Source organism: Zeugodacus cucurbitae, chromosome 6 (assembly GCF_028554725.1).
Source record: "Zeugodacus cucurbitae isolate PBARC_wt_2022May chromosome 6, idZeuCucr1.2, whole genome shotgun sequence".
NCBI lineage: Eukaryota > Metazoa > Arthropoda > Insecta > Diptera > Tephritidae > Zeugodacus > Zeugodacus cucurbitae.
This window is the reverse complement of record NC_071671.1, coordinates 51872231-51898345: the sequence shown is the minus strand read 5'-3', so window position 1 is coordinate 51898345 and position 26115 is coordinate 51872231.

Below are 26115 nucleotides of genomic sequence, written 5' to 3'. Positions count from 1 at the left end.
AGCAGCAGCAGCTGTTTATAAAACCGATTAGTTTACCGGCGCATCTAAGCCAATCGGCTTATGCAAATATGTGGATTCTTTGGATGTGTGGATTATAAGCTGTATTTGTTCTCCTCAGTATGGCCACATATTTTCTTAAATATAAGTCAACATATGCTAGTTATGGCCAAAATAATAGAAACACCACAGCGTTTTTGCTGCTTATCCACTTTTTATCATAATTTATCACACTTTCTGTTTTGTTGAGTATACACAGATATTTCCGTTGTAAATTGAAGTTGTAAAAGTCGCGGTGAGCTTAATGCATATTTTTATGAAATTTTTAATTCGAATTTGGAAATTTGGAAAATTTTATAAATTAAATTTTATCACTACAATCGCACTACTAATAAATTAAACGCTTACTGCCGATGTAAATCACAAACAAATACAATCACAAACATTACAAATGTAAGTGCTGTAAGAGCATAAACACAGCCCCACCAACTGCCGTAAAGCTGCCGAGACACTGTTTAATGGCCCGCTGTGGGGGAGACGCACAACTATAATACTAAAAAATTGCAGTGAAATTTCCGGAAGAAAATTAAAAGCATATAGATGTGCATGTAAGTGCTTGTGTATATGTGGGTTTTCCCACTAATAGCCCATTAACGCCTCGGTATCATACAACAATAAAATTTCAAATCAACGATGCGGTTGTCAATTTCATGTGAAAAAGTAAGAGAGAAAAAGCATTTCACAACATAACAAAAGGTATGAAACAATATTTGTGAGGCAACTGATCACACGATTACACAAATGGCGGGAGTTTAGCAGGAAAAAATACAGGGTGTATATTCGGATTTACATGTATCGAATATTTTAAGAGTACATAGCTAGAATTCTAATTGGTGATCGTAAAGTGGTTGAAGTCACTGTCTTCAACTCTACTGATTGTAGCTCTCCAGACGACTTTTTATTTTATTTTATATATATTCTCCATTTTATAGAACAAAATTTCGATTTAAATTGGTAGTAAATCTAAATTTTTCACAGACTCAGCATCTTTAAAATACCTCTCATTCCCTTCGGCTACAATTTTAAACTAATTAACTCTGCAACGCCAATGCAAAAATACAGCAGTGTAATATGTCAATGGACTTTCGCTTACACGCGAATATATATGAGTAATAAATTATTTCAGGTCCAAAGGATTTGTTTACCATGCCCCGTAAACTCATTAAGTATCCGCTGGTGCGGTTGCCAACAAACACTTTATGCTTTCATATATCGTGCACGTGCCATTTTACCCTAATACACATTTTTCGGCTCTTTAATATAGGCAACAGAAGGGGCGGCGAAAAAAACAATAGTAAAGACAATGCCGTCCAGCAGCCTGGGTGACATATGCGCATCACCTACAAACAAACTAACAAAACAGATATATTTGCCTCACACATTATAAGCACATTATAAACACAGCATCATCATCATCACTGTCACCAAGAGCGTAGTAGGGCAGCAATAACTGACGGTCGGTTGGCTGGTGAGTAGGTCAGTGATTATCCCTCGCGGCGCACTGTCCATAATATTTACTGTCCCACGTTGGAAATTTTCACATTTCACTGATTTCCGTTATTTATGTTTTTTTCATTGACACCTAGCACTGAAGCCACAGTTGGGTCAATGATTTACATATTATCCAACCCACATTGTTGGTGTTTATTTTCACTGCAGTGATTTTATTTATTTTTGATGACTTTTTTTCAAAGAAGGGGAAAAATGAAAAGAAAACTACCATCAATCACTGATATCCGAGTGAAACACAAATCTTCAACATTCGTTTTTCAATTTCTAAAATTTTTTTTTTTTGTTTATGTTTCAATTTGTTTAGCCATTTAAACGCTGATTTCCACTGCCGGCAAACGTATGCGCTGCTGTTTACGACGAAACTGACTACATGGCGAGTGAGTCAGCTCGTTTTTTATGAAACTGTAACTGCCGACGAGGATATTCGTGTGCTACTACAATAACAAGGTTTATTTGAAAACCCAACGTACGTTCAAACTCCAACGGGTGCGTCCAACACTTGGTATCGTTATATGTACGAAAAGTGTATTGCTGAAATTCAAAACACAACAAGTTAACTTACAACATGTTGCATGCAACGAAAAACAAAAAACACTTGCACAAGTATTCATTTCGCCAGCTGGCACACGTAAAGAAGAAGTGTAAGCTTTCTACAATTCGAAACAAGGGGTAAATTATAGGCTCATGCGCCATAACAAGCTTTGAACATATTTCTCCGCCTTTAATTACCCATTTGGACTGTAACTAAAGTAAATTGGAATTTACCGTAAAGGTATCAAACATTTTTCGAACTTGGGTCAAAACCAAGATGCGCACAATCATGGGACGGTTTAAAATATAAATAAATGGAAGCCTGATATTTTCCTTGAATAAAAACAATGAATTTAAAAGATAAATTAAATAAAACATTAGGAAAACCAACATAACTAAGAAAACAATTATATGGTAGCAAGAAACATGTAATAATGTTGCCTACCATTATACAATTAGGCGTATAGTTTTGAAATCATCTTCCATGAAAACAAGATTCCTGACTGAACTGTAGAAACTTTTCACATCGGGCTAAATAACCCCCTTTCCTCAGTAGAAAACAAACAACAAAATCAGAATTGAAATCCAATGCAAAATCAGAATTTTTCTTCTTTTCTGACCTCAGCAAATATTTAGCTTTTGAATAAGAAGTTATAAGCTAAGGTGGTTTATATCAAACAATTTATATCGAAAAGGCATAATGAAAAAGCACAGAAACCCCTCAGAGCCAATAGATAGACTGAAAAATATGCAAAATCAAGAAGCCTTTCAATTACTACAAATACGGCTGCGCAGATTTACTTAAAATGCACAAATGAGCTTTCAATAACAACAGACCTGTACGATTTTTCGGCCACTTCTAAGTATAATTGGTTCAATCACTCAAGTATAAGAAATACATCAGGAATCTTCGAACTCTAACTTAATATCTTCCACTGGATAATATTAAATAACAAAATCTTTTTCTGCCTCTTGACAACTGACACAAAAATGCTTGTGGAAACTTATTAGAAAAGCACCACAATGACATGTATGTCAACAAGTATATTAGGGCTATTAAAATTATTCTAATAACCCGAAAACCTATTATTCGATTATCCGGTTTGTAACCGTTCGTATGAATATTAACCGATTATTACTATTCGAATAATTTTAACATTGGGACAATTGGAATTGTCGTTCTACTAAAATTATTCGAATAGTTGCTCTGCTGCGAGTATTTGAATAAATGAATATTGTTTGAAATCCAAGCAAACTTTGATTTTTGTTTGTTTTTATTTGTGAAAATGTCAATTGAGCGCATTCGTGAGTTTCATTTTTTTTCAATAAAAATTGAAATTTAATGAACTTGCACTATTCGAATAGTCCACAACGAACGGTTAACCGGATAGTCGCAAATGAGTGGTTAATCGAATAATCGACTACTTACGGCTATGTGGATACTGCAAACCGAATATTATGATTCTAATAATGCCCTTAACTCGGTTATTCTATTAGTCGAATACCAAGAGCTCTAATATATATACTCTAGAGCAACGCTTATTGGTATGGATACATACAGAGGTAGTCAAAATTATTTACACATCGGACGTTTTTTTTACAAGTTTCACACAAAAAGCTTTCTCTTGTTGTTGTTGTTGTCGCAGGGTAACAAAATGCTATGTTGTTGTAAACCTTGAGCTATTCCCGAGCGAATGAAGTCGGTTTGGCAAGAATAGCTGGAAATATGGCGGAGAAATACGCAAATGAACTAAAGACTCGCAGTAGTCAAAAGTATTTACACACGGCGATTTAGCCTTTTGGAGATTTGATTTAAAATCATCCGGATATATCAAAATTCATATGACCATGCCATTGTAGTGGTCCGTCGGCCTTTTCCAACTATTGACTACATTTTACAACAGGATAATGCTCCATTTCATGAAGGATCTTTACCTTCAAAAGTTTTAAATGAAGCAAATCAAGTTGACCTCCGCACAGCCCTGACCAAAACTTTAGTTAAAATGTTTGGTCTCTCATTAAATACGAGTATCAGAGGACAATTGATATAAAAACCGAAAACGCCTAAATTACCGCCATTTGGTCTAAATTAACTGTTAGCTTAGCGCATAATTGGGTTGAATCAATTCGGACCATAAAGTAGGCTGTTATTGATGCCAATGGTTGTTAATGTTATAAATCATGAATTTATCGCCTTAGGGTAGGAACTTATACTGAACATTAATATTTAAAAATTATCATTAAATAAGAACAGTATAATAGAGTTCAAGTTGTGTGTAACCTACTACCGCGTGTCTTCAGTTCATTTGCTTATTTCTCCGCCATATTTCTAGCTATTCTTGACAAACCAACTTCATTCGCTCAAGAATAGATCAAGGTTTATAACAACATAGAATTTTGTTACCCTGCGACAACAACAACAACAAGCAAAAGCTTTTTCTGTGAAATTTGTTAAAAATCGTCCGATGTGTAAATAATTTTGACTACCTCTGTATATCGTAAAGATGCCACTGCTGTGTTTGTCAATCATTATTACAATAATCTTATTATTTCTACCGTAGCAGACGTCGCCCCCACTGCGGGAGCAAGTACATATAAGAACAGTCGGGAATACGCGGTGCGAATGGGTGTGCCAGTTTACTTTTCGCAATTTTTTATTCTGTTCTATTTTTGGTGTACTTTCATGCTGGGGTATTTGCTTTATTATTTCATTTGTGATTGTGCCTTTTCTGTTTATTTTATGATGCAAATGTAATTAACTTTCGTGTCAATATTTGCTGTGTCATTCAACGCTCTGCATCTCAGTCCATGCGGCGATCAAGTCTCAAAGTGTGCGTTTGTCTGGATGTTCGCCACTTATGGAGGTACGAAGAAGCGTGTACCAAGCAGCCGCCAAATTATTTATGTCTCGGTATTATTTATCGATTCACTGTCATTGTCAGATGTGATAATTACCGCAGCACGGCCACATGCGACAGGGTGTTTTTGTTTCTGTTATGCTTTGGAGTTGGAAACATTCACATCACCATCGCATACTCGCATACTGACTGACATGTCGAGCAATTCGACTGCACTGCGTACGTCTATACCTACTGTTAATATTAATTGTGGGTAGAATGAAAAATGAAATGTCAATTATCATAAACTCCCCACACTCTAAAAAAATTCAAACATTTGTGTACCAAAGAGCCAATTTCGATAGGCACATACATACATATGTGTGATTTACTATATGCATGCACACAATTGCAAAATTGCAGGTCATCAAGTGCAGAGCATCCCCAGAGAAAAATATTGCAGCATATGTATAAAAGTCTTTGCAGATCAGTATATGCTAACAAACGTACATTCATTTACACATTAATGAAAACATTTATTCAATTAATTTTTGAATTAAAGTTCCTACACACACACACAATCTGGCATCAAATCAATCTGGCAGATACAAACATTTCCGAAACATGTGCCGACAAACATTTTTTTAATAAGAACTTATTACACTCTTATTCCTAAAATGTACATATTTTTTACATTTACAACACATTCACACCGCCATTTATGTATGACAATGCATACACTACTAAACTTGAAACAACATAACAACAATAAATGGTGACATGTACCTTCACTGCATTTTTGTAAAAATACTTTTAACCACATTAAACTATTCACATTTTCACAGCATTTATGCACAATACTTGCACTGCTAAACCCGAATCACGAATTTTAACTTTTAAAAGAATATTTTACACCGATGTTTTTACGATTTTCCAAACAGCGCGTCCTTTTTAATCCATTTTTGCGCATTTTCACTTATTTATTGATCATTATGTATTTCACACTACATTAGATATCACCCACGATCACACGGTTTCCATCGTAAAAACAAAAACTCTTTGAAACTCAAATAATGCAACAATTTGACTTCGAACAGCACAACGAAGCAAATATTTGTTGCATTGCCTCACGTTTGTCGTGCTCTACGAAATCAAGTTGTTGCGTTATTCATGAAGTTTTTGTTTTGTGAAAGAGACGGTGTGATCATGTACGATATCTAATGGCAGTGTGTGCTCTTCATGATCAGTAAATAAGTGAAAATGCGCAGGTACTGATTTAAAATGAGCGCACATTTAACAATGCAAAGAGGTCGGGAAAACATGTAAAATGTTCGAATAAAACTTAAAATTCGTGTTTAGGGTGTTGCAGTACACCTGCACTAAGTTGTGAAAAAGTGAATAGTTAGTATGTGGTTGAAAACAATTGGCATAAATCCAAAACAGGTGCATGTCGTGATTTGTTGTTGTATATTTGGAAAATGTTTTTATTGGGATTGCGTGAGTTTAAGTTGATAAATGCGGATGTGTTGTATTGAAATTATTGTGTTGGTGTAAGATTGGTTGAGTGTTTTAATTTGTTGTGGAAGAAAAGGAAGTCCGGTGAAGAAACCACTCTCAGTTTTTTTGAAAATTACATATTATAAAGTAATTGGTATGTGGTTTGTAATAAAGAACATTCAACATGACGGGATTCCCAACCTAGTAAAATTATTACAATATGTATATAAGTATGTTTTAGGTTGAAAAAAATTGTTGGTAAGGATTGCCTCCTAAAATTTGTTTCTGAAGCATATTTGCCAGAGATATTTGGACAATAAATGGATTGAATAAAATGTATTATTTGTTATTCCATTATTCATTTATTTAATAAAATTGATAAAGTTAACGAATATTTATATTTAATAGATATCTACTACGTTCAAAATTATGCAAAATGCAAATGCACATACCTACATATATTTTCGACACAGTGTTTGTGTTGAATGAGAGATGAGTGCAATTTATGAACATGTTTGCTTCCTCGAAAATAAAAGATGCACTTGAGCACTAATATATACACATATGTATGTATGAATATATGTTTGTCAGCCACGATGATTGTATATGCTGAGGAATTTTGCATATGCTGCAATCTTTTTCTACGGAGATGCTCTGCATATGATGACCCCAAATTGGCTTGACTATTTGCTAAGCCCCATCATCAGCATTTTGCAATTTTGTGCATGCATAGAAAATGGGATATTCATTCATATTTAAGTTTACCCTTAGGTATACAAAGGTTTTTTTTTTTTTTGTTTTTTTTTGGAGTATGCTCAATTTATGGTAATGGTCATTGTGTGCTTCATGTGCTACCCCTTTTGCCACTAATAAGACAATTAATATTTCAGTTGCTTAAAATAGATAAAAAAATAAAAGATGAAAGGAAATGAATTGGATACATCTATATCTTTAGGTAACGTTCGAAAAAATATTTCTCAAATGATTTCCTTTTGTTACTGTTGCCCCTATAATTGTAGCCAGCATGATTACACCAGCGTAAGGCAGATGGTTCTGACTTTAAGATTACATATTAGAATGTGTGGCACACCGAAAGTGTTCAATAGGTCTTGATTGTACTTCTGTGTATGTGTCATACTGACCATCTCTTGAATGTTTTGTTTAAATCATATTTTTATATCGGAACCGACTTCTGGTAGAACCGCAAAAATCAAACAATGTTTATATCTTGACATGAGATCCCATTGAATTCTATATATGCGCTATCTCTGTGCGCCTTCACACGGACATATGCAGTTGAGCAACGGAAATTATCATATTCAAAGACATTGAATCCTTAAATAATACCAAGGTATACATAATTAGGCGGCCTCTGAGTACACTTTCCTTCGCAGCTTTATAGGTGTCCACACGAAGGCACACTTCGAGACTTGCTTGTCGCATGTGCTGAATAACAGCGTCGCAAATATTGACACGAAAGTTAATTACATTTTCTTCATAAAACGAACAGAAAAGGTACCATCTCGAATGAAATAATAGAGCGAATGCCACACCAAAAAAAAATACACAAAAAGAAAAGTGGCGATAAATTAACTTATACACCCAGCAGCACCGAAACTTTTAAACTCCTCTCTCTATTTCCGTGCACAGTTTTTCAGGCCTCGCTGTGGCGGTCAGCGACGTCTGCGAATGCGTTTGTCATTTTATTATCAGATATAATTATTTTAAATACCGCTTTCCCCAAATTATCTGTTCACACAATGTATGTTTTATGCTGAAATACGATGAATAGTCTGACCTGAAAAGTTTCTACTGTTCAGGGTTTTGTTTTCCATGAAGATAGGTTTGAATATTCATTTAAATAGCTCGAAATAAGAATATAAAGTTATATTATATGTAGGGGCTGATAGATCGTGAAGGCTGCAGGAAATGTCAAGAGCAAGGCACCAGAGAAACAATGGAGCACCTTTTCTGTGAATGTCCTGTATTATCAAGACAACGACTGCAGCATTTGGGGGCTGCACAGTACGTTAATCTGGAAGAGATTTCATTGGTAAAGCCACAAAGCCCTTTGAAATTCGCAACAAGCGCTGGCATCCTAAAGGATGACTACTCCTCATTAACCAAGTGACGGCACTCCATCTGTTTTCACAAAGGCCCAAAACTGGTCTATGTGTGGCGTTGTAGCCTGCCAGAGTAACCTAACCTAACCTATATTATATGTACTATGTGCCTAATTAAGTAAGCAACATTTTTTCTTGTTACGATGGAATGACTGAGTGAAATTTTCGTTAACTCCGCTCAATTGTAAGCTTAGTTATAATGATTTTTTAATTTTTTAATGTTGCATTTTATTTATCTTTTGAGGGATATGTCAATGGTGGTGTTCGATTATTTAAATATCCTATACGTTCTTATTAATTTTGGTCGTTTCTTTGAAAATCTTGTCTCATTATACCAATATTTCTATATTCTCATTATTTAAGCGAACTTTTGTTTTCTCCTTTCTGCAAGTTTCCAACAATGTGAATTTATTCTCCTTATTCGTAAATAATGTCAGAATCTCCATTATTTACATTTATATCATCACATTATTGTAGCTACGGTAAAACGAACTACCGAATAGATGAAATGAAATACGTTCAAAGCTGGCTATTGCGCATGCGCATTACAAAGTACCCCTAATTTCGAATTGTGAAAAACTCAGACTTGTTCATTATGTGTCCAAGCTGGTGAAATGAACACTTGAAGCAGGTAATCGTGGGTCTTCTTCATAGTATATGTGAATTTTCTGAGGATATGGCACAGTTAGCCATGTTAGCTTTGTAAACAAAAAGCGAAAACGTTGATTTCTAATTCATTGTATGCAACATACGAACTTGTTGTGTTATGAATTTCTAAAATTTATTCTTGTATTTTATTGAACGAACAAATTCGAGTTTGATTGAGCGTTGCTTTTAAAAACAAACATTATTGTTGTATTCGTTTGTGAATTTTCCCATTGGTAATTACAGTTTGATAAAAAAAGAGCTAACACATACGGCGTGCAGTCAGTTACGTTGTAAGCAGCAGCGGGTTATTTGCCGAAAGCGGAAATAAGCGATTTAATAGTTGAACAAATTGAAACGTGAACACGAAATATATTTTAGAGGGGAAAAACGAATGCTGTGTACGTGCAGTTTTCTTCGGATTTTTTCTGAATAATTAATGGTGGGTTTTTTATTTTTATTCTTTGGAATAAAATAATTCATAAAATAAATAAATAAAGCCACTGCGGGGAAAATAATCAACAACAATGTATGTTGAGCATTGTGTTTTAATATTAAATCGTTGACCAAACAGTATTAGGCAAAAACAAAAATATATCGCGGAAATCAGTGCAACGTCAACATTTCCGACGTGTGACAATAAATACTATGGACACTGCGCCGCAAAGCATAATCACTGACCTACTCACCAGCCAGGCCTACTATGAGCTGGCGATGGCAGTGATGATGATGATGCTGTGTGTAGCTGAATGGGTGTGATGTGCCCATGGCGGCAGTCAGCCAGTCGGTTAGCAGGCCACACACACATAATGGATACCACAGTGTAAACTTGCTCTGTCTATATATTACGTGTTTGTTTTGTAAAGGGTGATTTTTTAAGAGCTTGATAACTTTTTTTAAAAAAAACGCATAAAATTTGCAAAATCTCATCGGTTCTTTATTTGAAACGTTAGATTGGTTCATGACATTTACTTTTTGAAGATAATTTCATTTAAATGTTGACCGCGGCTGCGTCTTAGGTGGTCCATTCGGAAAGTCCAATTTTGGGCAACTTTTTCGAGCATTTCGGCCGGAATAGCCCGAATTTCTTCGGAAATGTTGTCTTCCAAAGCTGGAATAGTTGCTGGCTTATTTCTGTAGACTTTAGACTTGACGTAGCCCCACAAAAAATAGTCTAAAGGCGTTAAATCGCATGATCTTGGTGGCCAACTTACGGGTCCATTTCTTGAGATGAATTGTTCTCCGAAGTTTTCCCTCAAAATGGCCATAGAATCGCGAGCTGTGTGGCATGTAGCGCCATCTTGTTGAAACCACATGTCAACCAAGTTCAGTTCTTCCATTTTTGGCAACAAAAAGTTTGTTAGCATCGAACGATAGCGATCGCCATTCACCGTAACGTTGCGTCCAACAGCATCTTTGAAAAAATACGGTCCAATGATTCCACCAGCGTACAAACCACACCAAACAGTGCATTTTTCGGGATGCATGGGCAGTTCTTGAACGGCTTCTGGTTGCTCTTCACCCCAAATGCGGCAATTTTGCTTATTTACGTAGCCATTCAACCAGAAATGAGCCTCATCGCTGAACAAAATTTGTCGATAAAAAAGCGGATTTCACATTTCGAACCGAACACTGATTTTGGTAATAAAATTCAATGATTTGCAAGCGTTGCTCGTTAGTAAGTCTATTCATGATGAAATGTCAAAGCATACTGAGCATCTTTCTCTTTGACACCATGTCTGAAATCCCACGTGATCTGTCAAATACTAATGCATGAAAATCCTAACCTCAAAAAAATCACCCGTTATATGTGTGTGGATTCACAACTCGTAAGTGAGAGTGCTTAGCGCTGCCAAATGAAGCCAAATGACCCACTTGGCTGCCCTCTGTAGTATTTGTGTTGGCATGCGTGCCCTGTTGTGCGACACACATATATATGTCTATGTTAGTGTTTGCATATGTATTTGTATGTGATGGAGATATGTCTCCGGCGTTACTGCGTGATGGCGGTATTTGCCATTGTCTCACTTCCTCTTCCGTTGCCTATATTTAGGCGGCGGCAATTGTTTATTAGGGTAAAATGGCACGTACACAACATATGAAGGCCTAAAGTGCATGTGGGCAACCGCACGATTAACGATTTTGCTGGACATGGCAAACAAATTCCTTTGACCTAAAATATTTTATTACGTACATCTAATCGTCTGTTAGCAAAACTTGCCATACCTAATTTTGCGTTGGGGAGTTAGATGTGTGCCGTTTTGGTGTGTGGGCCGCATGTATTAAGCACCTATTAATTAACGAATTTATAGCCACTTCTAAGCGTTAAAAATATATAAGGGTATATGCACTGACGTTGCTGTGTTAATGCGTTTGAAATTGTAACCGTAGGGAGTGATTGGTGTTTTTTGATTGGTAGGTGTAGAAGTAAAGTAAAAGTTAAAGATGCTGCTCTGTTGAAAAACAGAGAGAAGCTCTCAGTTAAATTAAGAAGCTTTTACTTAAAGCCGTTGAGATACGTACTAACGTATACGAATAATATTTTACTTTTGTCATTCTAATCCTAAGTTGATAGTGGAAGTTAACCCAACTTTAAGATATAATAAATAATATTTATTAGGTTTTGAAAAGTCAAAAAAACAGCTGATATGATGAGGATTGTCGTCTCGCAGTGGAGAAAAAACAGACTGCCTACCTCGCAATGTTGCGATCGACCGCAACACGAGCGGGATGGGAAAGATACCGAGAGCTGAAGAGGGAAGCGAGACGCATTTGCAGACAAAAAAAGAAAGAGGCCGAAATGCGTGAGTATGAAGAGCTTGACAAGCTGGCCGACAGGGGTAATGCTCGAAAATTTACGAAAAGATCCGGCGACTAACTGAAGGTTTCAAGACCGGAGCACACTCCTGTAGGACCCCCAGAGGTGATCTAGTTATTGATGACCAGAGTATACTGAGTTTGTGGAGGGAACACTTCTCTAGCCTGCTGAATGGCAGTACAACACCAGGAGATGACGAACCCGATTCCCCAATCGACGACGATGGAGCAGATGTTCCATTGCCCGACCGTGAAGAAATTCGAGTAGCAATTACCCGCTTGAAGAACAATAAGGCGGCGGGGGCCGATGGATTACCGGCCGAGCTATTCAAATACGCCGGCGAAGAGCTGATAAGGTGCATGCATCAGCTTCTTTGCAGAATATGGTCGGAAGAAAGCATGCCCGACGATTGGAATCTCAGTGTACTCTGCCCAATACACAAAAAGGGAGACCCCACAATTTGCGCCATTTACCGTGGGATAAGTCTCCTCAACATCGCGTATAAGGTTCTGTCCAGCGTATTGTGTGAAAGACTAAAGCCCACCGTCAACAAACTGATTGGACCTTATCAGTGTGGCTTTAGACCTGGAAAATCAACAACAGACCAGATATTCACCATGCGCCAAATTTTGGAGAAGACCCGTGAAAATAGGATCGACACACACCATCTCTTTGTCGACTTTAAAGCTGCTTTCGACAGCACGAAAAGGAGCTGCCTTTATGACGCGATGTCTGAATTTGGTATCCCCGCAAAATTAATACGGAGCAACACCAAAAGCTCCGTCAGGATCGGGAAGGACCTCTCCGAGCCGTTCGATACCAGACGAGGTTTCAGACAAGGTGACTCACTATCGTGCGACTTCTTTAACTTGATGCTGGAGAAAATTATAAGAGCTGCAGAGCTAAATAGAGAAGGTACAATCTTCTACAAGAGTGTACAGCTACTGGTGTACGCCGATGATATCGATATCATTGGAAACAACACCCGCGCCGTTAGTTCTGCTTTCTCCAGACTGGATAAGGAAGCGAAGCGTATGGGTCTGGTGGTGAACGAGGACAAGACGAAATATCTCCTGTCGTCAAACAAACAGTCAGCGCATTCGCGTCTTGGCTCCCACGTCACTGTTGACAGTTATAACTTTGAAGTTGTAGTTAATTTCGTCTACCTGGGAACCAGCATTAACAGCAATAACAATGTCAGCCTGGAAATCCAACGCAGAATCACTCTTGCCAACAGGTGCTACTATGGACTAAGTAGGCAATTGAAAAGTAAAGTCCTCTCTCGACGAACAAAAACCAAACTCTACAAGTGTCTCATCATTCCTGTTGTACTTTACGGTGCAGAAGCGTGGACGATGTCAACATCCGATGAGACGGCACTAGGAGTTTTCGAGAGAAAGGTTTTGCGGAAGATTTATGGTCCCTTCAGAATTGGCAACGGCAAATACGGCAGACGATGGAACGATGAGCTGTATGTGTTATTCGTATGTGTATTTCTAACGGAAGCACAAAAGGTCTCTAAACCTCTCATTTTCATTTAACGAGCATATGATGGATCAGTCGTAGCCAAGCAACAAATATGCCAAACAAAAAAACCTCATCTTCCTCCCACCAAAGTGTGATGGCAGTGCATGTTATGGCAAACAATTGACGAATTTTGCTGAATACCTCATTTGGGGATCATTTTATGGAGGAGAAGACTTGAAAGCAAATGCTTTGAAAACCACTTGAATGGCCTTAAATTCATAATTTTCTGAATATGCCTTCACTTGAAATTCCCATTCATATACAGACACACAAACACATACACACATGACTATAAAGCTTTCCAATGTAGTACTTCATATCAATTTGTGAACCCCACTTTAGGTACGGAGCAACTTCTAATGTGCAGCCATTTATGTGGATAAATTAGGCATTGGAAGCCGCTTTTGTTGACAGAATGCTAACATTTTGCAAGTGTAATGGTTAGTGGAAACGCTGCTGCGAATATTGTTCGGGCAAATAAATGTGTTCAGGCGCGCAATGATAGGTTTCAAATATGCTAAGCAGTCGCGCCCAAAAAGCCAGATGTGCATATTAAATGCTATCGAGATCATTTCACGCAGCGACTCATTGTGTACATCTATGCACTAGGTTTGCTTTTTGGTTTATCAAATAATCATACTGCCATGGCGTATACGCAACAACTTCTCTCTCTCTCTCTCTCAGCTGTACATTGTATTTATGTCACGTATACGCCGTGTACACCGCTATTTAGTGAATTATGCAAATGTGGGATGCATACATGTGAATTTATACACTCGTGTGCTGTATTGATGAAGTGTTGCTCGCTTGTTGAAAGATATGCGCTTAATGAAATATTTTTGATTTAGCATTTGTATTAGGTGTTGAGTGCTGACCTGATTTGCTCTATATTCCTACGCTTATATGCACGATTAAGTGCTAATTGTGCATAAATGCGCCACTGCGTATAATCGTGGGATGGAATTACCTCTAAATGTTTACTAAACATTACATGAAAAGGTATGGTTCTAATCTTCGTAGTTTTTTCTAATAGAAAAGCTACTTTCGTATAATTTTAATTTTATCTAAATATTATTTTTTATGTCTTTTTAATGTTCTGTTGGTTAATAAATGTTATCTCTTAGCCCCTTAACCGTTTTTGCTGTTGAAAATTCCCATATTATTAGGCCAACTGAACCATACCACACAAGAAGCTTGCTCCTGTCACAAAGATCATTCAATAGAGCAGCAACGATTTTTAAAAGAATTTCATAAACATTTTGGTTTAAACTACAAATTTTTCCATCGTGTCTTCACTTTTTTGCATGAAGCGTCAAACTTGCATTCTTCTAATTCAATAAGCAGTAGTTCGTTGTATTCGCCGTCAAGCGCAGTTGAACTACGCTGAGTCAAGTTGAGCTGAATGGAGTTGAGCTGAATGGTTGAACTGAGCAGCGTGCAACCACATGTGGGCGTCTCATGCAAATTCTGCTTAGCTAATGAGCTCACAGCGGTTAAGAAATGCTCAAAGGCATGTGGGCACTTGTGGAGTTGCCTGAATGTATATACGTATGTGGGAATGTTATTTTGTTTGCTTTTTATTGCTACTTTGTGCCGGTTATTGGTTGCACAAGACAGGCACCCCGGTTGGCAGAAGGCGAAGCTTCATTGCATCTTATCCTATTTCCTTGCCGACACTTAATTTCCTTACATCACCAGTCTTCTTCTTTGTCCACGGTGCCTTGAGCCACTTGAGTGCATAAGTGTGTATTTGTAGTCACGCGAATATTTTGTCGCTGGAAGCATGTAGACCTTCGAAAACTGAATTTAATTTTCCACTCAACGAATTGTAAAATATTACCAAGAGACGAATGAAAATACTGGGACATTTTACTTAAATAATTGCCCTCCGCCGATTGTCTAATTATTGTCCACCTCATGTCATCAACACACCCAGTGTCCTCTTGCTGCTTGCTGTTTCGTTCTTAATTAGTTATATTATTTGCCTGGTTTTCAGTTTCGTGATTTCGCTTCCAAATTCACAAATTCGTTACTTTACACTCGACTCGGCATCCAAGGGCTTCAACTGTCTTTAATTATGGCAAGCCATTTTTCAATGGGCTTCAGATCAAATATTTATACTCTCGCAACAAAAGTTGCTAAGAGAGTATTCTAGTTTTATTCACATAGCGGTTGTTTGTAAGTCATAAAACTATACGAGTTATATATATGGTTATATCAAAATGATCAGGGCGCCGAGACAAATCAAAATACGAATGTAGGCCTGTCCATCCGTCCGTGCAACAGATAACTTGAGTAAGAATGAAACTATATAAACCAAATTTTCTGCAGTCATTTATTTTAGCCACCTTAATATAGTCCAAAAATGAAAGAAATGGGATAATAATCACGCCAACCTCCCATACAACGATTAGGTTAAAAATTACTAAAAATGCGTTAACTCACTAACGACAAACGTCAGAAACACTAAATTTTACAGAAGAAATAGCAGAAAGAAGCTGCACTCAGATCTTTTTACAAAATTAAAAATGGGCGTGGCATCGCCCACTTATGGGTCAAAAACCATATCTCAGGAACTACTCGACAGATTTCAATGGAATTCGGCATATAACATTTTCTTGACACCCTGATGACACGTGTGGAAAATGACAACTTCACATATAACTCCATTTTGAATTCTTCTGATTCGTTCACTGTATAAGATATAAGAAGAACTCCGTTCCTTATGGTAATTTTTCATCGGTAAATCTCTCAGATATCTCAATTTAATTAAGAGGAATTCGGTTCAGGAATTACCTCAGCCTATATACTATATATGATGATTTTCGTTTTTCTATTGGACTTAATGTTTTTCTATTGGACTGACGGGTCAAATTGTGAGTAATCTTAGTAAAAATATATCAATAAATTGCGAGAGTATAAAATGTTCGGTTGCACCCGAACTTAGCCTTTTCTTACTTGTTTTCTCTTTACTTCTTTCGATTCGCCTTTCATTTTTTCACATTTTATGTGGCGTGACATTCATTTTGTTCGCTTTGGAAGATACTCATTTCTTTTGTTTCGTACTTCGTTTAGGTTGTTGTATTCGGTTGAAAACTCTGATCCTTCTTTCAAATCTGCTTTGTGCGATGAAGAGAGAAGAATCGCGCCGAGTCTCCAATGTTCGGCGACACGCTTTGTCTTTTCATTCGTAACAATTCGCTACTTAGCTAATGAAATATATTTTTATACTCTCGCAACATGTTGCTCGGATTATAATAATTTAGGTGAACAAAATTAAAAAAATGTTGCTTGTAACACCTAAAACGAAATGAATAGAGTCATATGCAATATATTGAAATTATCAGTATGTCTTCACGAGTTGAAATTCGGATGTCTGTCCGTGTCCATTCAAGCGAAAACGTAAGTAATTCTTGAGATGTGTTGATCGTATACGTGTTACCTGGCGCAATGGGATGAGTAAACGAACATCAATATGGCATTAAGTGAAAAAACAACTCGCATAACTAAGCGAAAAAAACTTTCTTACACACATAACAGTTGCCTATTTTCAAACAGATTTATTTGAAATGAAAATTTTGAGAAAAATCGAATTTTCAAAATTCAGCCTGACCAGCAGTTTGTTTACATTTTGAAGGGTCACTTGAGGTTAGTTTTGTTAAGTGTTAGGGCATTTTATAAAGTTAAGTTTGTTGATATTTTGAATTGGTCTCGTTAAATTTGGTTTATTTATATTTTAAGTTAACGTGGTGTTAGGTTTATTTACCTTTTTTCAGTAAGTAAATTGGTCTTTATGCTCCTAAAAAAAATATGAAAAAGATTACAATGTTAGAAAATTTAGCAATTTCTTCAAATGTATAAAAATTGTGCAATTATTCCAAAAAATTCAATAATATATATACATGCTTCATTTCTATAGTAGATCGTCTCAGCTACCGTTTGCTGTCATTTTAAGTCCCCTAGCTTTAATTTATACAGAGTTATGAGCAATGAAGCGGAGAGATTGAAATTCTCTAAATTCGATACTACTGAACTTTTGAGTATTTTCATGATGGGGAACAAATGCCTACTTTTTAAGTTTTAAAAACCACATGTTATAAGCTTGATAACACTGATTTCATAAAGATATTCGAAAATTTGAGTATATTGTTATAATTTGAATGAAAGGTGTTGGTCAGGCTGAATTTTGAAAATTCGATTTTCGAAAGTTTCCATAAAAATTAAACATTGATGAAATCGATCCAGCTATTGTTCATTGTTTATTGGACTTTTTTCCGAATATTTAGGTCAAATTGTGTGTTATATTAATCGAATTAAGTAAATAAATAAATTGCGAGAGTTTAAAATGATCGGTTACGCCCGAAGTCAGAGTTTTCTTCCTTGTTATCTATCACGTTAATCTATTTGGCTTAAAGTTTTGTGACTCAAGTGTTATTGCAACTGCTCAGATTTATTTAGCTGGAAGTAAGTATCAAACAACCATCTCTCCCAAGCATCAGTCACAGTAGCTGGAAAATATTTTTGCAAACATAAGACCTCGTGATTGCTGATTGCTGATAAAATTTCCGCGTCAAGCAACTGACGGTACCACTCACTGTCCACAACTGATTACTAACTTTTATTGGAAGAATTTTGCTTTGATAATTTATTTTCAGCACATTGGGAACCATTATAGGTAAAAGATTTACAATAAGTATATGATTATGAAAAATGTGTCTCAATTTATATTCTACCAAGGGCAGCCAACACGGCCGCATTATAGAAAATAAACCTTAATGAGGAATAGTGTCCAACATATATATGCACTTTAGTGTGACAGGTGTTGTGTTTTTGTTGTTGTACGTAAATTTAATGATATTTTGATTTGCTTCGATAAATCCACTGACAAACTCATACTGTATGGCATGTAATTCTTTTCGATTTCGTTGTACTCGTATTAGTACACTAGCAGACCCGGCCACACGTTTTTGTGGCTATACATTAAATGTAATTTTTTTAATATAGCGGAAAAATTCTTATGCATAAAGTTAAAAACATTATAGCCGGAAAAAATTTGAAAATGATAGATGCAAATCAACATAGTTTGTTAAACTTTATGCAAAATTAAGTGGTGATAGTCCAGGCAATTCCAATGATTATAAATATTGTTTGGTATAGTTGACTACGTGATCCTGATTTATAGATGAGTCAGTCGGCTACTTAAGTAGCGTTGGATAGAGAGAGAAAGTAAAAGGAGGGAGAGTTGTAGTAGGTAAACAGTTTAATATTATTTTAAAATACCAAACATATTGCCCATATTTTGTTATTCTTATTCTAACTTTTATGATGGAACAATGAAAATAAGTAACACTTTTTTATTAAGATTCCTTTTTTGATTAATGTAGAATATTCGTTTGTTAGACTTTTATTGATGTTTTCTTCTCTCTCATGTATAGTCCTTAGTATTGTTATGGAAGAATGAACGATTCTTTGTTTTTTCACATAAGGCAAATAGTTACTTGCATCATTGTAAGAGCTGTTTGCAATTGCCATCCATTCATTTTACCATCTTATTTATCGGCAATCAGACAAACATAGTCATCATAGACTAAGTGCGCACACATATTGTTAAAGAGTAGGAATTCTTGCAACTGAAAGAGTGTGACACTCCTTTTCGTAACATACATTGAAGTAATGATTGTCATTTAAAATAAAATGAATAGAAGCAAGGTGATATGAAAACTAAAGTAGTAAGAAGAAGAGTTAATTTTTGTTTTGTTTTATATCTTTCGTTTTTAAAGTACTAGGTCGTATTCAGTGTCTTTTGAATTCGTCAACAAATAAAATAATTCAAGTTCTGGACAGAAAAGTGAAAGTGAAAGTGCGGGTAAAATATAAAAGTAATGAAAATGGAACATGAATGTTTTGCACTGCCATTTGAAGATCGGCAGACAGATAGTAGGGCAGCAGCCAAAGACTTGAGACTGTCAAGCTGGACTTTCGTCTGCCGCCAAGGGACGCAAAAATATGCCAAAAATCGTAATTGCACAATTGATCAAATTATTTCATAATAAACATTGCCGACGTACACAGGCCACAACATTTAGCGGCACTTACCAGTTTTCGTTGATAGCACAAGCAAGACATGCAGGACCGTTGTCGACGTTGCTGTTTATCATACTGCCAGTGACGCGCGAAGACATGCTCGATTGCTTCGACTTATTCCACTATACTCATTCGTTACTTATTCAGTGGACTCATTGCAGCTTCATAAAAATTAATATTCGAATGTTTGTGTGTTTTAATGATCCTCTGCTCTTCTTTTGTTATGCTTATTTAAGCCGCTTTGATTATAATTTAGCCTTTTACTGTCTCATTTGTCTCGTTTATCTGTCGTAGTTTCACCTGTGAGCCATTTCGTGGCTTCAACTTATTGCATTTCGTCTGTGTGTCATTACAAATATGTGCTGTGTATGCGATGTCATCTGTTCAACTGCTGTCATCAGCATCGTTAAGCTAATCACAGACATCACCAACAACTTGCTTGACATAAACTCCATTATTATGCTCATTGAGAACGCCTGAAGGCAAGGTGATCGGATTGATTTATGGTATAATGACAAAAGGTTGAAGAAGAAAGCTGTTCAAGTGTGACATTTAAAAATTTGCCAGAAATTCAGCGTCACACAAAACAATAAATTGATTGATTGGCCACTTAGCCGTGCGGAAAGTGCAGTTACGAATTTACTGTTTTTCATTGGAAAATTTTACTTATGCCCACGATATTACTCGACCGAGCGTACATGCCTGAAAGCCTGAGTCTAATACTTATTTCGATTAAATTATTCACTACCATCACATGCATTCCTAACCACTCTTTGACTATTTATATACAAATGACTATTTATCGAATAAGTTCTCTTTAACTTCTTTCAGGTCACATTGGTCAATAGAGTCAAAAGTAGCAGTAAATAATAGTGCGTTAAACATAAAATATTTTTTTAATCATATTTTAATAGCAATTATGATTTCTTTACCCCGCTACTAGCTTTAAAAACACTTGTTTTAATTAATTAATATTGTAAGCATTTACTTTTAGAAGTACATGTAGACCATGGAGAATTTTCTATATTTGTATGCATTGTTGTTTCCTTTAGAACAATAATTCTCATTAAAAACACACACCCAACACCTGGCGCTTTTAAAGCTTCATAAAGAGTGGTACCTGCAATAATTATTGCATACCCTTTGGCGTCCATTGGGCATCAACAGCTAGGATTCGGATGTGCATTTAATTACTTTCAGAAAAATAATTATCCCAATGGAAAATGGAAAAGCTAGAAGAAACTAGCTGTTTGTATGTTTTTATGCATACGAGTGTATTTCTTTGTATTTTTATTTTGTTGCTTTTCAGAAGAGTTTTTCATAAAAGCTGGCATAAGTCACACACGCAGCTTCCTACTACTACGTTCTGATTATGAAAACATGAAATTTGCAGTTTCTAATTAGAATAGCATTACATATGACCATAAAGAAGCATCTCGATGCTTCCACAACACCTTGAACACAGCTGCAGCCGTATAAAGAATGGTGGGTATATGAACGCACAGAAGAAAGCCAGTAAGATAAATTAAATATATTAGCAGAAGCATATCTGCATATGTGTCTGTATGCATATATCTGAATCACAATTTCTGAAGGCTCCATGGTTCACACACAGCCGCAGATATGTGAGTATGAGGCGTGACACCGGCAGCAGAGATCAAAGTGTAAGCGGAAGTTAACCAAGTCATTGACACAAATTAAGTTATTTATCAATGTCAGCGCCACCTGCATACACAAACACTCACACATACGTACCATTTGTATGTAAACAGGTGGGACAAATGTAATATATGTGTATCTTCACCGATGAGCTCTTGCTTACTGTGATGCGTCGAAATATTCGTGACGTTGCTTGACGGCGTTCATTGCATTGGAATGTGAACGCTGATGACCAGGCATTGGCAAAGTCTTAGCATGTGCTAAAAGAGCGTAAGTGATCGTATATGTACACACACCGATTGTCACTAACACCTACAAGCGATGTGCTAACACTAACACCCAACACCTACGATGGGACAATACGATAAATAAACGACGATAAAATCAGTCTGCAATCAGCAGTTGACTGAGCATGTTTATGCGGAGGAAGTAATATATTTACCTATGAAATGAAAAGAATTATTTCATTGTAAAATGGCAAAAAATTACTTTTTTTTTAATTATTACGTTATTCAAATATACTACAACTCTTATTAAATATAAAATATTATTAATTTTTACATTTATTAGCACGTGCACTTATTCGTATTGTACATCGTGCGGCATAGACCTGTTCACTCAACCTTCGCTTGGACCCACAGTAAGAGCACTAACACCATCTCATTTTGTGATGCTCGTTTGATTGTGGTGGTGCCTAAGAGCGTAGTCAGCAGCAGCAGCGGATGATTGGAACCGTTGGTTTGGGTGTCAAGTCAAAGTCGAACGATGATATTTTCCATATTTCGATCTAGGGATTTCATACATTTTGGTAGTTGATCTTCATGTATGAAGTAATAAGTGTTTTAGTTCGAGTTTCTTAAAATCGGAAATGATATTGACATCCACAATAAATATATACTCTCTCTATACAAAATTTTAAATTCTATTAAAATATTTCAATTGAAAACTGAAAAATAACTCTGCCCTCACCACTATATAGTATATATTCACACATTAGTTCCAGAAAAATAGCTCATTGTATAGTCGTGAAGAGAGAGATGTAAGCTTCTGCGGCAGATAGTGTGCTGTCAGACTTTATTCCACATCCAACGGATGACGAAGGATATTCCAGCTCAAAAAAGTTGAGAACCAAAACACGGTCGAACAGAAGAATTACTTGTATACACAGACAGTTGGTATTTATGTAGCAGTGTCATCAGTTGGGTTGGGTTGGATAATTAATTCCTATTTGGTATTGGCGAAGAAAGATGATGATACTGCGCATTTGTTGCAGAATTTGTTGATGTTCTCTGTTTCCTAAGCTGTCGCTGTGGCTAAGTGTCGTCAGGTATGTGGTAGAAGGGCACAAAGTTACATTCTCTTGGCGAGCTAGCTCATAAATATGCAATAAATAGTAGTGTAGAGTGCTGTCGCAATTCAAGTATTTTGTGATGGCGAAAGCGAAAGCGAAAATATGTCGTTGGCTCAAACTATTCGCAATTTAATCTATGATCAATAAAATTCTTCTCGCTGCATCACATACTAACTACTTCACTTCATAATTTACCTTTAGGAATCTCGCTGTTGAAATTTACTGTCCTTTCTGGCATATGAAGTGAGTTTATTTTGTGTAAACTTAACTTAAGCACTACTTCACTGAGGCTAAAAGTTCTCTTAAACCAACGAAGAGACTAAGTAAATTATGTTTTGAAGTTATTTCCCCCGATATGATTGTGTTAGCGTATCTACTTGAGACCGAAGAGCCATCCACCTGCCGCAACTTATTATTAGTCTTATTTTGTCCGAATTTTATTTATTTTAATAGTCTAGTATACTTGTTTATGGATTTTCCTTCCATCTTTCAAATAAGCCCTTAAATGAATTAATTGTACCTTCAAAGTGTTAGTACTTCAAGTAATGATCGAAAATCAGCCTTAATATAACTACGTTACTTATACGCTAAAGCAACCACTGATAGTACTCGTACTTTATGCAGTCCTGTATTATCTGTTTGAGTTTTATCGCCCAGTTAACTCAAATGTGTATTTATACCCCAAACATATGCGTTTATATTTAGAACTCTTTGCACTCTACAACAGCTCAAGAGCGCAATCTACACATTTTCCACACGCAAAACCACGGCCTTTGGCCATATTTTTTTATTTTTTAAGGCATAGCATTAAATATTTTGATATATTTAAGTTCTTTAAGAGGCCGGGATTAGAAATAAGACCACTATTTTGTACTATGGACTACTTCAAGATATCAATAAAGATGGAATGGAAAGACTTCCACGAAGAAAAATGGAGAAGCTGAATGTTTCCTTTAGTTGTTCCCTAAGCTCCAACATGTTTACTCTTAAACATATAATAGTTCTCTCATTCATCTTAATTTACATTCCATTGTATTTTATAGCAACTACAGCAACTACTCCTTTTTAAGCGAATCGTTGTATTTAATTTAATCGTTTTATTTAAGTGAAATAAAGAATTGTAATCAAATTTCAAACGCGTTTTAATAAAGTTATAATAAAGATAATTTATTTGTGAATAAGAACCCACATATATACGAGGGCTGCTATATATATTTCTGGCCTAGGTAACACTAAGTGTTGCCAGGTGCAATCTGGCATTTCCATTGGAAAGTTTGACATTTTTAAGTATAACATCACTCAGAACGTTTTGTGATTTAATCGTGAATTGTTTTATTTACAGGGAATTAAAAAATTCATCTCGGCCAAAAAATGGAATTAACTCGTGAACATTTTCGTGCGATCATTTTTCACAACTTTCGACGTGGATTATCACGACAAGAGTGCATCGATGAACTAAAATCTTTGTATGGCTATGAAGCACCACTGCATAGCACTGTGAAAAACTGGTACAACGAATTCAATCGTGGCCGACGCTCGCTCAAAGACGAATTCCGTGAAAGACGATTTTCCGTTGTGCCAGAAAACATCGATGCCGTACGTGAACTGATAATGCAAGACCGTCATGTAACATACCTTCAGATAGATTCATTTCTCCCACCAGCATCCATTCGATATTGCATGAACACCTGGCCGTAAAAAAGGGTTGTCCTCGTTGGATCCCGCACAATTTGACAATCGCTCAAAAAAGGCTCAAAAAAAGTGCTTCGAAAATTGGTTTGAGCGCATGCAAAAGTGTATAAATCTTGATGGAGAATATTTTGAAAAACAATAAAACCATTTTCGTTGATAAATTTTCCTATTTTCATTATTAGGCCAGAAATATATATAGCAGCCCTCGTATAAATTGATGAATGCCTCAACAAAGGCTAAAATGTGACACAAAACAATGCGTCTGTGGATCGAGGCAAAGGAATGCCTACTCAATGCACATACACACACTGCAATAAGTGGACATGGAAAAAAGTAGGCAGTTCACAGAAAATGTTATGAACAGCCATACTGTCTCTTTGATGCTGTTTTAGTCAGTAATATGGAATGCGACTCCTTTGTGATTCCTATGTTCCTTCGAATTTGCAAAATTTCACGGCGCTTTGAGGTGCCAACAGACAAACAGACAAATATGGGCAATTTAATTAACACACGAACGGCATTACAAGAGGATTCGGGTATTCTGGCACCACCAACAACAACAACAATACTTATTGAATGTGGCAACCGCCACTTGCAGAAGCCGAAATGAAATCAGGCAGAAAACACCGTTAATTACCATCGAATACCGTTGTGCCAATAAAAACTCCGTTATGCACTACCAGAAAAGCGTCCAAAAAGTGTGGTGAAACGAAGCGGGATGAAGATTCGTGCACAGTTTTTATACTCTCGCAACAAAGTTGTTACCGCGAGTATTATAGTTTTGTTCACATAACGGTTGTTTGTGTCACCAACAAATAATATAATTCGATATGGGGCTATATATATATATAAATGATCAGGATGACGAGTGGAGCTGAAATCCGGATGTCTGTCCGTTCTTATGTCTCTGTACCAAATGGTTAAAATCGGGTCATAACTTCCCCTAGGTCCCCTATACCTAATTATAGGTAATATAAAATTAAGTGAACGTATAGTCTTCGATATTTGATATCTTGGTGGTAAAAACGAGTGAAATCGGTTCAGGAAATACCTCATACTATTTATGATGATTTTCGTTATTCTATTGAACTTTGTGCCGAATATATGGGTCAAATTGTGTTATCTTTATAAAATTACATCAATAAATTTCTAGAGTATAAAATATTCGGTTGCACCCGAACTTAGCCTTTTCTTACTTGTTAATAATTTGAATTTGAATGGAATTTTCCAGTCCAGTTTCAGTTTCAGGGCAATATCTTCTACCAAATGGTCATAGGTCAATGAAATTAGATGGGGCTTTGTTTACATTTTGATGGGTCACGTAATGTCAGGTTTGTAATTATGAAAGGAAAATAAGGAGTATGGTAACTCAAAGAGGATAGGATAGTAGGAGGATAGTATTGAAACATTGTACTCTTTTGATATAATTAAGTAACAATCTAAGAGTCATCTGCAAAAGGTATTATTTTTACCAAACCGCCAGCACGCTTCGCGTTAGGATGATGGATAGGTTTGATTTATTAGGCTAAATTGTGTGCACGTATTGACCGAAAGTTGGGATACAGTTTATAGGGAGGAGATTATTTGAACTTAGCGACAAAGAATATTCACAAATATTTTTGCTGAATGTTCCCGAGATGACAATTCTTAACCAGATAATATGGTCCGTTCTGCTTACAAAGATCCAACTGTCATGGAAACAGCCGAGGTCGGCCTATGCAACTAGTCCGTCCGAAAATATGTAGAGTCCCAACTAGACGTATTGCTGAGGCCAAGATGAAA